This window comes from Bubalus kerabau, chromosome 6 (genome assembly GCF_029407905.1).
Source record: "Bubalus kerabau isolate K-KA32 ecotype Philippines breed swamp buffalo chromosome 6, PCC_UOA_SB_1v2, whole genome shotgun sequence".
In the NCBI taxonomy this organism is placed as follows: domain Eukaryota; kingdom Metazoa; phylum Chordata; class Mammalia; order Artiodactyla; family Bovidae; genus Bubalus; species Bubalus kerabau.
In genome coordinates, this window is record NC_073629.1 from 120,064,064 (window position 1) to 120,079,515 (window position 15,452).

Genomic DNA, 15,452 nt, shown 5'->3' on the forward strand with positions numbered 1-15,452 from the left:
CCTCCCCCTGGTTTGGACAGAGATGTATCCGAGGAAGTTTGGCCACAGGACTGCATCTTCCTGGGATCCAGGGAATTGGGAGTCCCAGTGCACTCCCAGGCCAAGTCTCACCTAATTGGCCAATTGAAGATGAGAGTCCCAGCTGTGCCCAGTGGAGAGCATCTTCCCCAGCAGAGGGACCAAGGATGCAGCTGCCATGAATACTATACAGCTGTGGGGGCAAGACAGAGTAACAGGTGAGTTGAACCAATCTTCCACTGGTACCAAGAGCCAAGCACTTCCTGCAGCAGGCAATTGGAGCACATGGTCTGCCTATCACTGTGACCCCAGGTGCTCTCTTCTGCACCCTCCCCACTCTCACTTCCCTGCACAGGAGGCCAGAGCTGAACATGGTGGAGGAGGGTGCTCAACACCACGTCATTATCATCAGCACAGACCTGGGTCAGGAGTCCTCCCCGGGAGCACAGGGTCCTGGGTGGGTCATGCCCCTCCTGACATCACAGGAGCAGTGTGATCACCACTCAACAGATTGTGATCAGCATCACTGACAGGTGAGTCCTGGGAGCCTGGACCTGGACACATCACCACTTATAGCCCCATGGACTGGGCAGGGCCAGTCAAGGCAGAAGTTCTGGACTTTAACAACAGTAGAAATAATTAGGGGGTCTTGTATCACCATGGGTTTAAATTCAGTGGCCTGAGATCTTGCATTTCTGGCCAGCTTTAGGTGATGCTCCTGATATCAGACCTCAGACCACACTTGATAAGCTACAGTTTACAAGGAATAGATGCAGAACAGTCTTTAAAAACAGAGGCTTGTAGACAACACTGGGTTCTTCTGCCTCCCCCATTGAGGCATTTACCAGGCTCAACTCACAGGCAGGTTTCCTGAGGCCAGCGCTACAGTCACACTGAGTTGTCTCAACAACCAAAGGAATGTGCGAGTTTGTTTTTTTAAAAAACCAAGAGCTTGACTTCCCAGATGAAGACGTTGATCTCTGCTCATGTGCTTCCCCAGGCATCCTAAGGGTCACTGTTTTGATGACCTAAGGCCACTGAGGTGGATGAATGGCCTTGGGAAACAGAACAGAAACAGGAAGCTGGGAAAACTAGTGGACACAGGAGCAAGACAGCCAGCATGGGGTGGTGGGGAGAAGACAGTCACTCTGGTCACAGTGGCTCTGCTGTATGTATGAGCAAGGTGTGGGCAGAGATGGAAGCAAAAGCTTGGCCTTGGTGAATGTGAGTGTGTGCACAGGTCAGGGCTGGTAGCAAAGGGGTGGGCAGCCATGGTGTGTACAGCAGTGACCAACTCCAGACATCCCAGGTCATACTGTCCCATCTCATTCATGTGATGGTTGGGGTCAAGTCTCCCAGGAGAGGGAAACTGGACAGCCTTCACTGTAGTCAACCTGTGCTTTATTGGGGAAGTATGGACCCTCTCAGACTACCTTCTAAGAGACTACCTCCCCTGCTTAGGGGAGCTTGGGGTAATCTCTCCTCCACAGATACCACTGACCACCCAACCTCTGCCGGTATATCCCCACTTCCAGGGAACTCACTCCATCCAAAGAGAGCCAGCTCCATGACACTGCAGATCTGACCTCTACAAAATGTGGAATCTGCTCTGAAATAGACTTCCACCCACTGACTAATCTGCTTGCCTTCCAAGGAAGCACGATGGCTCAGCATCCAACTTCCTTTTTCATTCCTCCATCTTTGGGCAGAATTCCCCTCAACCACTCTTGTGGCCATCACGCAGCTGGTCCCCATGTCCGATGAAAGTGTGGTGGTCAGCCCTGCTCAAGGCAGACAAGGGAGGTCTGGGCTGTGACAGGGACAGGAAGCAGCACCCAGCAGGAGGGCCCAGTCATTGAGCAGGTGTGACCGTGTTGGTGGCTCCCATTGCTCCAAGCAATCGCCCCATGGGGTGTGCAGAGGAACCAGGGGCACAAAAGTAATGATGGGGGAGGAAATGCCATGTCCTGAATGTGTCACAGCCCCTGTCCTGCTGTTCTCAGACCATGCAGCTGGGCTCTCCCCTGCCCATGAACTGCCTAACATCTGGGCTTTGCAAGAAAGAACCCTTAGATTCTCAAGGATGTGGAGGACTCTGTTGCTGGTTGCCATCACAGTCTTATCAGAGATAAAGATGCTGAGATAGGTCTCGGGGTCTTCAGGAGAGACAGACATAGTTTCACTTTAGCCTGGTGAAGGCTGGTCCCTGGTCTGCTCCCTCACTGGCCTGGAGTTAGAACCATCACTGGGTCTGTTCCTGATAGCATCAGGTGCTTAATGATTTCTAAAATTAAAAATGAATAAAATAGGGGTGGAAGGTGCAGGATTGGATACTTGAGCAGGTGCAGAAATGGCACCACTCAGGACCATCCCCATGGGAAGGGAGAGCATGTCCTGCAAAACAAGGACAGGGAGATGGAAGCCATCCTTACTCTGGAGACTCTCAGCTCAGCAGGACCCCTGGAGCCATCTCATAGAGTGAGTGTTTCAAGCATACTTAGGAATTAGTAAATCAGAGGAAATGTTTACATTTCAGGTCGACCTGAGCTCATCTGGAGCAGAACTGTGTAGCCGGTGGTCTCTTAGTCAGTGAACAGTAAGGTGCTGAAGGGCCCCTGTTATCCAAGAGAAAATGATCTGACTTAGACTGACTTCCCCTTGCTGTCTCCCACTTATTCTCTGCTCTCTGCCCTGTGTCCCCCAGCGCAGGGCCATGCAACCCCCCAAAAGTGGAAACCTCTCAGAGATGCCTCTTCTGGAGTTTGTGATGGAGGGATTTGAAGGTGGTCCTCAGACCCAGGCCCTGCTCTTTGCTCTGTTCCTGGCCCTGTACGTGGTGGCTGTCCTGGGGAACCTCACCATGATCGTGGTCATCACCCTGGATGCCCGTCTGCACTCCCCGATGTACTTCTTCCTCAAGAACCTCTCCTTCTTGGACCTGTGCTACTCATCTGTCATCGTCCCCAAGGCCCTGGCCAACTTCCTGTCCTCCTCCAAGGTGTGGAGGGATGTGCCACCCAGTTCTTCTTCTTCTCCATGATGGGCACCACTGAGGCATTCCTCTTGGCTGTGATGGCCTATGACCGCTTCGTGGCCATCTGCAGTCCACTGTGCTACCCCATCTCCATGCACCCCTCGGTCTGTGCCTGCCTGGTGCTGGGCTCCTACTGTGGAGGTTGCTTCAATTCCATCCTTTAGACCAGCTTCACATTCAGCCTCCCATTCTGCAGTTCCAACCACATCAGCCACTTCTTCTGTGATGTGATTCCCCTGCTACAGCTCACTTGTGCCAATACAGCCATCAACAAGCTTGTCATGTTTGGCATTTGTGGCCTCATCATCGTGGGCACCACACTCGTGGTCCTCGTCTCCTATGGCTACATCACAGTGACCATCCTGAGGATGCGCTCAGGAGGAGGGAAACACAAGCTCTTCTCCACCTGTGGCTCCCACATGACAGCCGTGTCCCTCTTTTATGGGACCCTTTTTGTCATGTATGCCCAGCCGGGAGCTGTGGAGTCCGTGGAGCAGGGCAAGGTGGTCTCTGTCTTCTACACTCTGGTCATCCCGATGCTGAATCCCCTCATCTACAGTCTGAGAAACAAGGACGTGAAGGATGCCCTGCGGAGACTGGTCCAAAAGCACATAGCCATGTGAAGGAAGGTGACTGGAGAGACAGAATGTTCTGAGGGCTGGACATGAGGGCTCTGGGCGAGACAGAGGTTTGGTTGGAAGTATTCATTCTTCCTTCATCCAAGTGATTCTTTCATTCATTTCATTCAACACTGTGGAAGCACATCATGGGCCCCCCATGCAAGTGTGAGATGAAGAGATCAGATAAGGCACCAGAAAAATGATGGTGAATTGATGGGGCAAGACCCTAATCTTGAAGTTTGAATAACACAACTGTCAGAGCAGTGAACAGAATATTGAAACAGAATTTATGTCCCAAGTTCAACAAATTCCAGTGAAGGTATGTAAGTAGATAGACTCTCAGGCCATTCCTATCCCTCCTTCCCTAAATCTACTGTATATAAGAGGTTGGTAATCTCCCCTGAACCACCTAGAAGGGGAACCTGAGGACACTCAGCCTGGCCCCTTTCTTGGTGATAGCCTGGGCCACCACAGCCAATTAGGGGGAGTTAGGAAGACCATGCTTCCCCTCAATCCTGAGTGGGGCTGTTCCTCCCCTCCCCCTTCTGTTCACTGATGCTACCACCCAACAAGGCAGCAGGGAGCACCTGTGCTCCTGCTTCAGATGCTCCTAGTGCTCCCTGTCCTGGGTTTCTCCCCTCAGACCACAGCTGGGAGCCCCAGGGAGTCAATGTGGATGTCTCATACCCAAAGATCAGGTGACCTTCTACCACACAGCCAGACTACTTCTGACCACAGAAAATGGTGCTTTGTCAGCTCAAACATCTCTGAAAGTCCTGATGGCTGCCCTAGAGACAGGAGGTGGAGAGATAAGATGCCCTTTCTTGGCAGAGAGCACAGCTCCTTGCTCTCTGTCCCACACTCCCTGGGAGATCCTGGACCCTCTGTCTTGATCTGCCCATTCAGAGCTCCACCCTCATGTACCATGGACCCAACACGCTGCCTGGATTCAGAGCCAAGTGGCCTCATTATGCCTCCCTTTAGTGGGGTCATCCACTCCCATGGTCACCATGAGGAGGTGGCCCTGTGGACACAGGGGTGCTCTCTATCCTGGATGGTCAGTAGGGATGTGTCCTGCCTCTCTAACCACAATTCTCCATCTCCTTCTCTGCCTGCTCGGGAGGACTGTGGGGAGAGGCTGACAGCTAACTTATCTGATTGCTGCTCACAGTTTCTCAGTAGGAAGCTACTCCAAGGTCTCTGCTTGATTCTTGTCCCCATTTGTCTCATCTCTGAGCATGCTGACATATATTACTGTATTTGATATAATGCATTTCTTCCTTTGAGAACCCATGGTGTCCTGCTCCACATCTGGCATGCCTTGGTATCTTCTCATGCTACACGACTGTTCCATCTTCCAAATTCTGCCCCTCGTTTTACTCTGGCCCTCCTCCTCTTCCTCCTAGTCTTTCTCCTCCTCTTCCTTCTTTCTCTTCTTACATTTCTCTTCCTCCTCCTCCTTTTTTTTTTTCTTTCTCGTTCTCCTCCTTCTTCTCCCTTCTCTCTCTTATTCTTCTTTCATTCCGTGGATTTTCAAAAGGATATTCCAGGATTTATAATATCTTAATCTTAATTCCTCGACTTATAATATCTTAGGGCCTTCCCTGGTGACTCAGCTGGGAAAGAATCTGCCTGCAATACAGGAGACCCCAGTTCAATTCCTGGGTCAGGAAGATCCCCTGGAGAACAGATAAGTTACCAACTTCAATATTCTTGGGCTTCCCTTGGGCCTCAGACAGTAAAGGTTCTGCCTGCAATGAGGGACACCTGGGTTTGATCCCTGGGTTGAGAAGATCCCCTGGAGAAGGGCATGGCAACCCACTCCAGTATTCTTGCCTGTGAAATCCCAAGGATAGAGAAGCCTGGTGGGCTACAGTCCATGGGGTCACAAAGATTCAGACATGACTAAGTGACTAAGAACAGCACATAGAATCTGAATCCAAAATGAGAAAAGGAAACACATTTTTTCTCTTACAGAATAGTACAATTATCATCAATATGTAAATTTAATTATATATATGATAAGGGATTAGTGGTTCTAGTAGAAGAGCATTAATTCTAACTTTGGAATAAATTTAGGAAGTTAATCAGATAGTCAATGGAGTAGAAATTCTCCAAAATCTGGAAAACATGACTTTTAAAAACCCTGCACATCTCCATTTGTCTATGTTACCCAGATTTCAGATTGCAGTGAACATCTCTTTACAATTTTAGACGTAGTTTACTTAGTTTGTTCATCCTATACATGCATTGCATCCTGTGCCACATTGCAGGTTCTCAGCACATATCTCCTGGCTGATTATAATTTGAGTTCAGTGCTAATTAGCCATTGTACTCTGAAATACACCTGACATAGTTCTAGTTATCTTAATTAAGTGTAGAATAAACATCTTAAATTTGAAGACCATGTTGTAGTTTTAATTCTGTTTCCTTACTTTTTTAAAAGATTACAATTTTTATTGTGTTTAAAATAACATTTCTGTTGTAACCAATTATAAGTGTACAGCTTGTTGATGTTCAGCTGCTAAGTCATGTCCGACTCTTTGTGACCGTGTGAACTGCAGCACACCAGACTTCAGACTTCCCTGTCCTTCACTGTCTCCCTGAGTTGGCCCAAACTCATGTCCATTGAGCCACTGATGCCTTCCAACCATCTAACCATCATAAGTGTACAGTTTAGTATTGCTCAATATATTCACCTTGTTGTGTAACAGATCTCCAGAAAATTTCATCCTGCAAAACTGAACTGCATACCCCTTCAGCAACAACTCCTTATTTTCCCCTTACCTCCACCACTGATAGTCAACATTTATTTTTATCTCCATGAAAGTGGCTACTTTCAATTCCACAGGTAAGTAAAACACAGAATATGCCTTTTTCTCTCTGGTTATTTCACTTGGCATAATTTTTTCAAGGTTCATTCATATTGCTGTAAATGAACATATTTTCGTTTTTTAAAGGTTGAATAACAGTCCATCATGTATATACACCACATTTTGCTTATCTATTTATCTATCATTTTGTTTATCTATTCAACACCTAGGTTACTTCTACCTTTCACCTGTTGTCCAAATATCTCTTATAGATACTGCTTTCTAAGTTCATACATGCAATTACTGGATCATATAGTAAATGGTTTTTAATCTGGGAGAAAAATCTCCAAAGTACTTCCCATAGTAGTTGTATCAATTTACATTCCCATCAACAGAGCAAAAATCTTCCAATTTCTCCACTTCCTAGTCAGCCTATCTTCTTTTCTTTCTTTGTTTTTAAGAGTAGCCATTCTAATACTTGTGAAGTAGTTATCACATTGCTGTTTTTTATTTTAATGTCACAGAAAATCAGTAAGGAAACAGTGCTTTTAAATGACCTATTATACCAGATAGAATGAATTGCTATATACAGGATATTTTATCCCCAAACAGCAGAATGCACATTCTTCAAAGTGGATGTGGAATATTCTCTAGGACAGATCACATGCAAGGCCACTAAATAAGTCTCAATAACTTCAAGAATATTGAAATCATAACACACCTTTTTCTGACCACAAAGGTATGAAACTAGAAACCAACTGCAAAAAAATAAAACTGCCACACACCCCACAAACACAGAGACTTAAACAATATGTTCCTAAACCACCTATGGGCTTCCCTGGTGGCTCAGAGGTTAAAGCGTCTGCCTGCAATGAGGGAGACCCAGGTTCAATCCTTGGTTCGGGAAGCTCCCCTGGAGAAGGAAATGGCACCCCACTCCAGTATTCTTGCCTGGAGAATCCCATGGACAGAGGAGCCTGGTAGGCTACAATCCATGGGGTCGCAAAGAGTCGGATACGACTGAGGGACTTCACTTTCACTTTCACTTAAACTACCTATAGGTCATTGAATTAATCAAAGAAGAAATTTTAAAAATACCTGGAGTCAAAGGAAAAGGAAAACACATCAATCCAAAATCTATGTGATGCAGCTAAAACAGTTCTAAGAGTGAAGTTTATAGCAATACAAACTAATTCATAAAATAAGAAAAATATCCAATAAACAATCTAACTTTACACCAAAAGAAAATAGAAAAAGAGAATAAACAAAATCCAAATTTACTAGAAGAAATGAAATAATAAAAGTCAGTCCAGGGACTTCCTTGGAAGTCCAGTGGTCAAGACTTCATCTTCCAATGCATAGGGTGCAAGTTTGATTCCTGGTTGGAGAGCTAAGATTCCACATGACTTGGGGCCAAAAAAAAAAAAACAGAAGCAATGTTGTACCAAATTCAATACAGACTTTAAAAATGGTTCCACATCAAAGAAATCTTTTTAAAATATCAGGCCAGAAATAAATAAATCAGACTAAAAGAAAAAAAAATAGAAAAGATCAATGAAACCATAATTGGTTCTTTGAAAAGATAAACTAAATTGATAAGCCTTTAGCCAGATACATTAAGAAAAAAGAGAAGGCCCAAATAAACACGCAGAAGGCAATGGCACCCCACTCCAGTACTCTTGCCTGGAAAATCCCATGGATGGAGGAGTCTGGTAGGCTGCAGTCCATGGGGTCGCTAAGAGTCGGACACGACTGAGCAACTTCACTTTCACTTTTCACTTTCATGCATTGGAGAAGAAAATGGCAACCCACTCCAGTGTTCTTGCCTGGAGAATCCCAGGGACAGGGAGCCTGGTGGGCTTCTGTCTATGGGGTCGCACAGAGTCAGACATAACTGAAGTGACTTAGCAGCAGCAGCAGCATGAAACAGGAGAAGCTACAACCAAGACGACAGAAATGCAAAATATTTTGAGAGATTACATGACCTGTTATAAGCCAATAAAACTGACAGCCTGCAAGAAATTGGGCAAGTTCACAATCATGTGGCTTCCAAAGACTGAATTAGGGAAAAACAGAAAATCTAAAAAGTTCAAAAATGGATAAGAAGATTGAATCAGTAATGAAGAACCTTCTAAGAAAGAAAAGCCACAGACCAGATAGTTTCATGGTGAATTCTACAAAACACTAAAGAATTATCAATGCCAATACTTCTCAAACAATTTCAAAGTATTGAAGAAGAGGGAACACTCTCAAACTCGTTCAAGTCCAGCATTGCCCTGATACAAAAGCCAGAAAAGGTCACAACAGGAAAGTAAAACTACCAACTATTATCTCTAATGAGCATAGATGCAAAAATTCTCAACATATTACAAAATTCTTTACAATCTGAGCCACCAGGGAAGTCTTTTGGATTTAGGGTCCTTCTAATCCAGTATGGCCTCTTCCTAACTAATTCATTTGGAAAGACCCTATTTCCAAATAGGGTAATAGTCTGAGTTACCAGGACTTCTCTGGTATCTCAGCTGGTGAAGAATCCACCTGCAAAGCAGGAGACTCCAGTTTGATTCCTGGGTCAGGAAGATCTCCTGGAGAAGGGATAGGCTACCCACTTCAGTATTCTTGGGCTTCCGTGCTGGCTCAGATGGTAAAGAATCCACCTGCAATGCAGGAGACCTGGGTTCGATCCCTGAGTTGGGAAGATCCCCTGGAGATGGGAAAGGCTACCAACTCCAATATTCTGGTCTGGAGAATTCCATGGACTATATAGTTCACGGGGGTCACAAACAGTTGGACACAACTGAGCAACTTTGCCATCCTCTTAGTAAAGTGGTTGAGTATCCCTGCCTGTCATGTGACAGACTGGGATTTAATTCCCTGATGGGGAAGCAACATGCCCTTTGGGCTTCCCTGGTAGCTCAGCTGGTAAAAAAATATGCCTACAAGGCAGGAAACCTGGGTTCAGTCCCTGGGTTGGGACGATCCCCTGGAAAAGGGAATGGCTACCCACTCCAGTATTCTGTCCCGGAAAATTCCATGGACAGAGGAGCCTGGAGGGGTACAGTCCATGGGATCGCAAAGAGTTGGACATGACTGAGTGACTTTCACTTTCACTTTTTTCCTGAATTTCCAAGTAGACACTGTTTTGGGGGGAGGAGGGTGGTGGTGACACTGTTCCCCTTGCTACAGTGATGTTCCACGTTCTTCAAGGGAATTTATATTCTGCAGTTTCTGAATGTCATGTTCTATTTACACCAAGAAAGTATGCTTGGCTGATTTTTTTTTATTTTATTTTTTAACTTTACAATATTGTATTGGTTTTGCCATATATCAACATTAATCTGCCACAGGTATACACATGTTCCCCATCCTGAACCCTCCTCCCTCCCTGTACCCTCCCTCTGGGTCATCCCAGTGCACCAGCCCCAAGCATCCAGTATCATGCATCGAACCTGGACTGGCGACTCATTTCGTATATGATATTATACATGTTTCAATGTCATTCTCCCAAATCATCCCACCCTCTCCCTCTCCCACAGAGTCCAAAAGACTGTTCTATACATCAGTGTCTCTTTCGCTGTCTCGCATACAGGGTTGTCGTTACCATCTTTCTAAATACCATATATATGCGTTAGTATACTGTATTGGTGTTTTTCTTTCTGGCTTACTTCACTCTATAATAGGTTCCAGTTTCATCCACCTCATTAGAACTGATTCAAATGTATTCTTTTTAATGCCTGAGTAATACTCTGTTGTGTATATGTACCACAGCTTTCTTATCCATTCATCTGCTGGTGGACATCTAGGTTGCTTTCATGTCCTGGCTATTATAAACAGTGCTGCGAAGACCCATCACAAGCATGGAAATTGAAACTGTAATCAGAAATCTTCCAGCAAACAAAAGCCCAGGTCCAGACAGCTTCACAGCTGAATTCTACCAAAAATTTAGAGAAGAGCTAACACCTATCTTACTCAAACTCTTCCAGAAAATTGCAGAGGAAGGTAAACTTCCAAACTCATTCTATGAGGCCATCACCCTAATACCAAAACCTGACAAAGATCCCACAAAAAAAGAAAACTACAGGCCAATATCACTGATGAACATAGATGCAAAAATCCTTAACAAAATTCTAGCAATCAGAATCCAACAACACATTAAAAAGATCCTACACCATGACCAAGTGGGCTTTATCCCAGGGATGCAAGTCTTCTTCAATATCTGCAAATCAATCAATGTAATACACCACATAAACAAACTGAAAAATAAAAACCATATGATTATCTCAATAGATGCAGAGAAAGCCTCTGACAAAATTCAACATCCATTTATGATAAAAACTCTCCAGAAAGCAGGAATAGAAGGAACATACCTCAACATAATAAAAGCTATATATGACAAACCCACAGCAAACATTATCCTCAATGGTGAAAAATTGAAAGCATTTCCCCTAAAGTCAGGAACAAGACAAGGGTGCCCACTCTCACCACTACTATTCAACATAGTTTTGGAAGTTTTGGCCACAGCAATCAGAGCAGAAAAAGAAATAAAAGGAATCCAAATTGGAAAAGAAGAAGTAAAACTCTCACTGTTTGCAGAAGACATGATCCTTTACATCAGTTCAGTTCAGTTCAGTCGCCCAGTCATGTCCTACTCTTTGTTACCCCATGAATCGCAGCATGCCAGGCCTCCCTGTCCATCACCAACTCCTGGAGTTCACTCAGACTGATGTCCATCGAGTCAGTGATGCCATCCAGCCATCTCGTCCTCTGTCGTCCCCTTCTCCTCCTGCCCCAAATCCCTCACAGCATCAGAGTCTTTTCCAATGAGTCAACTCTTTGCATGAGGTGGCCAAATTACTGGAGTTTCAGCTTTAGCATCATTCCTTCCAAAGAAATCCCCGGGCTGATCTCCTTCAGAATGGATCCTCGACATAGAAAACCCTAAAGACCCCACCAGAAAATTACTAGAACTAATCAATGGATATAGTAAAGTTGCAGGATATAAAATCAACACACAGAAATCCCTTGCATTCCTATACACTAATAATGAGAAAATAGAAAGAGAAATTAAGGAAACAATTCCATTCACCATTGCAACAAAAAGAATAAAATACTTAGGAATATATCTACCTAAAGAAACTAAAGACCTATATATAGAAAACTATAAAACACTGGTGAAAGCAATCAAAGAGGACACTAATAGATGGAGAAATATACCATGTTTGTGAATTGGAAGAATCAATATAATGAAAATGAGTATACTACCCAAAGCAATTTATAGATTCAATGCAATCCCTATCAAGCTACCAACGGTATTTTTCATAGAGCTAAAACAAATAATTTCACAATTTGTATGGAAATACAAAAAACCTTGAATATCCAAAGCAACCTTGAGAAAGAAGAATGGAACTGGAAGAATCAACCTACCTGACTTCAGGCTCTACTACAAAGCCACAGTCATCAAGACAGTATGGTACTGGCACAAAGACAGAAATATAGATCAATGGAACAAAATAGAAAGCCCAGAGATAAATCCATGCACCTATGGACACCTTATCTTTGATAAAGGAGGCAAGAATATACAGTGGAGGAAAGACAATCTCTTTAACAAGTGGTGCTGGGAAAACTGGTCAACCACTTGTAAAAGAATGAAACTAGAACACTTTCTAACACCATACACAAAAATAAACTCAAAATGGAGTTAAACATAAGACCAGAAACTATAAAACTCCTAGAGGAGAACATAGGCAAAACACTCTCTGACGTACATCACAGCAGGATCCTCTATGACCCACCTCCCAGAATATTGGAAATAAAAGCAAAAATATACAAATGGGACCTAATTAAACTTAAAAGCTTCTGCACAACAAAGGAAACTATAAGCAAGGTGAAAAGACAGCCTTCAGAATGGGAGAAAATAATAGCAAATGAAGCAACTGACAAACAACTAATCTCAAAAATATACAAGCAACTCCTACAGCTCAATTCCAGAAAAATTAATGACCCAATCAAAAAATGGGCCAAAGAACAAAATAGACATTTCTCCAAAGAAGACATACAGATGGCTGATATTTTAAATCATTTATAATATATAACTACCAACTTTGTCTTCTTGTTTTATCAATTACTGAGAAAGATGGGGCTCTCAGTCTGGGGCAGGGACCCCCCACTCAGGTGTGGCTCAGCCATCCCCAGTGCCCTCCTCCGGCTATAACAGAATTCATGGGGGTGCCTGGTCCATCCCACAAGCTCTCTTGAAAGCTGGGCAGCAAGGACCCAGGGCACCATTTTAAGGAAACCAGTCCCAGAAATGCCAATGGTCAACAAATATTAATACGTGAAAAAATATGCAGCCTCACAAGGAAATAGAGGCCTGGGCTTCCCTGATGGCTCAGACGGTAAAGAATCTGTCTGCAATGCAGGAGACCCAGGTTTAGTCTCTGGGTCGGGAAAATCCCCTGGAAAAGAAAATGGCAACCCACTCCAGTATTCTTGCCTGGAAAATCCTATGCACAGAGGAGCCTGGTGGTCTACCATCCATGGGGTCGCACAGAGTCAGACACGACTGAGCGACCAGCACGTTCATAGGCACTACCTGCCTGCTAAGTGTGCAAATGTCAGGGTGGATGACGATGAGCCGTGGTGAGGGGAAGGGAATTCAAATCTTTGTGAGCCAGTGGAAGAAAATAAGTTGTACATTTCTGGAGGAAATAGACTGTGTTAATAAAAAAATAAAGACAAAGCAAGCTGTCTACACTGTAATGACCCGTGATGTGGTTGTAGGACCCTAGCCCACAGAAATATTAGCAGGAGCCCAGAATGAACATAGGTTAAGTCGTGGTTTGTGAGAGGAAGGAGAGTGAGGGAGTGGCCGTCAGGACAGGAAACCCGTGACGCTGGCTGCGCCTACACAGGGGAACACCGTGGAGACGTTCAGAACCGAGCCGGGAAGACCCCCTTGCTAGGCTGTCTGTTAAGTGAAGGCCCCAACTGCGAGCTAAGGACAGCATGACCTGATTCACACAAAGATCCTAAAAGAAAGGCTTCACGTGTGCAGACACACCTTGGGCAGACACCCCCAACTGCTAAGAGAGGCGAGGCTTTACTGGGGCCAAAGGAAAACGCATTTCCATGGTACCGTTGTGAGCTCAACTGCTCAGTCATGTCTGACTCTGCGGCCTCATGGACTCTAGCCGCCAGGCTCCTCTGTCCGTGGGATTCTCCAGACAAGAATAGTGGAGTGGGTTGCCATTTCTTTCTCCAGGGGATCTTCCTGACCCAGGGATGGAACTCGTGTGTCCTACATTGACAGGTGGGTTCTTTACCACTAGCGCCACCTGGGAAGTCCCCATTGTACTATATCACATCTTAATTCTTGAATTTCATCAAGCATGTGTTTATTCTGAAATTTCACACACACACACACACACACACACACACACACACACACGGAGAATTTTAGACATGCCAGCAACAACAAAAACAACAGAGGGGATTCAGAGTCCATTTCCACGTTCCCATTATTCAAGGGGGTAAGGATGTGCCCGCATTTCAGGCTTGTGGAGGCAGAGTCTCTATGTCTGGAGTAGAGAGGGCTGTGTGCTGGCCTAGGCACAGATTGCCCACCTGCCTCCCTTCCTCACACTGACGACCTCCAAGGATGGGCAGGAGTGAGGGCTGAGGGCCAGGAGGTCACATCTGCCCCCTGGGGAGACCCATCCAACGAGGGGCACTGGGTCCCTCTAACTTGTCTGTGTTCCCCTTCTGTTGGCCCCCCACTGCTTGCTGAAGACTTCAGGCTTCCTGTCTGTCCTGCCTTGGGTCGAGAGGGGACAGGGGAAGATTGGCCTTGGGACTGCAGCTCCTGGGACCTGGGGGTTGGCAGTCCCAGTGCACGCAGAGCCCAAGCCTCACCTAATTGGCCATCAGAGGCCTTGAGTCCCAGACCTGCAGGTAGAGAACACCTTGCCCCACTGAGTGACCCAGAGGTGTGGGCAGGGCATGGAAGAGCAGGTGAGCTTCCTCCAAGATCCAGTAGTTCCCACTCCAGAATCTGGGGCACCAGTCTGAGGCTCTCTGAGACCCTGGGCACCCTCCTTGGCACCCCCTCATTCTCCCTTCACTATACAGGAAGGCAGAGCTGAAAGGGCAGTAGACAGGGGTCCTGGTGCCGACTGATTATCATCAGCACAGACCTGGGTCAAGAGCTCAGGAGGCCCTGGGAGAGCAGTTCCTGGCTGTGTGGGGCTGGGCAATCACAGCCCTCACCTGGACAAGGTAAGGTCAGGGCAGCCACCCTCAGGGCTGCAGGAGTGGGAGGAGACCATGTGGGTAAGGGGGCAGGGCCGTGCATACAGTAAGCACTCAGGTCTGCTCTCCACAGGGGAAGTGGGGACACCCTCCTGCCTGGCCAGCCCTGGACTCGGTGATGAGGCAGTGGACTCCAGAGGCAGTGATGCTGAGATGGGAATCTAGGCATGCAGGGGAGAGAAACAGGAAACACCCACATTAGCCCAGGGAGACCTGGCCCCTGCCCTGCTCCCAGCCTGTCCAAGACCTGGTGGGCAGAGGCACCCAGGAAACTTTTCTGAGATTAATGAAGAGTACACAAAGGGGCAGAATGCGCAGGATTAGATACGTGAGAAAAGAGCAGAAAGCTGGCAGCATCGCTGGGAAGACAGGCAGCTGCAGCGCCATTTCTGCACCCCAGACTCAGCTCTGCAACCCTCCTGGCACCCCACCCCACCCCACAGTGACTATTCAGAGTCCCCACAGGCTGAGTGCTCCCTGCATATTTGTGATTTATCCAATCGGAGAAAATGTTGCCTTTTAAGGTCAGTCTGAGCTCACCTGGAGGACTGGGCGCTGAAGGGTCCCTGTGCTCCAAGAGAGTATGACCTTGTGACCCTCACCTCCTCCCTCTCCCTGCCTCCCGCCTGCTCTCTGCCCCGTGTCCCCCAGCTCAGGGCC

General features: G+C 46.1%; 1 pseudogene; it reads left to right on the forward strand.

Annotated features, from left to right (window-relative positions):
* Window positions 1–3,675, forward strand: LOC129656374 (olfactory receptor 12-like; annotated as a pseudogene).
* The last annotated feature ends 11,777 nt before the right edge of the window (window positions 3,676–15,452 follow it).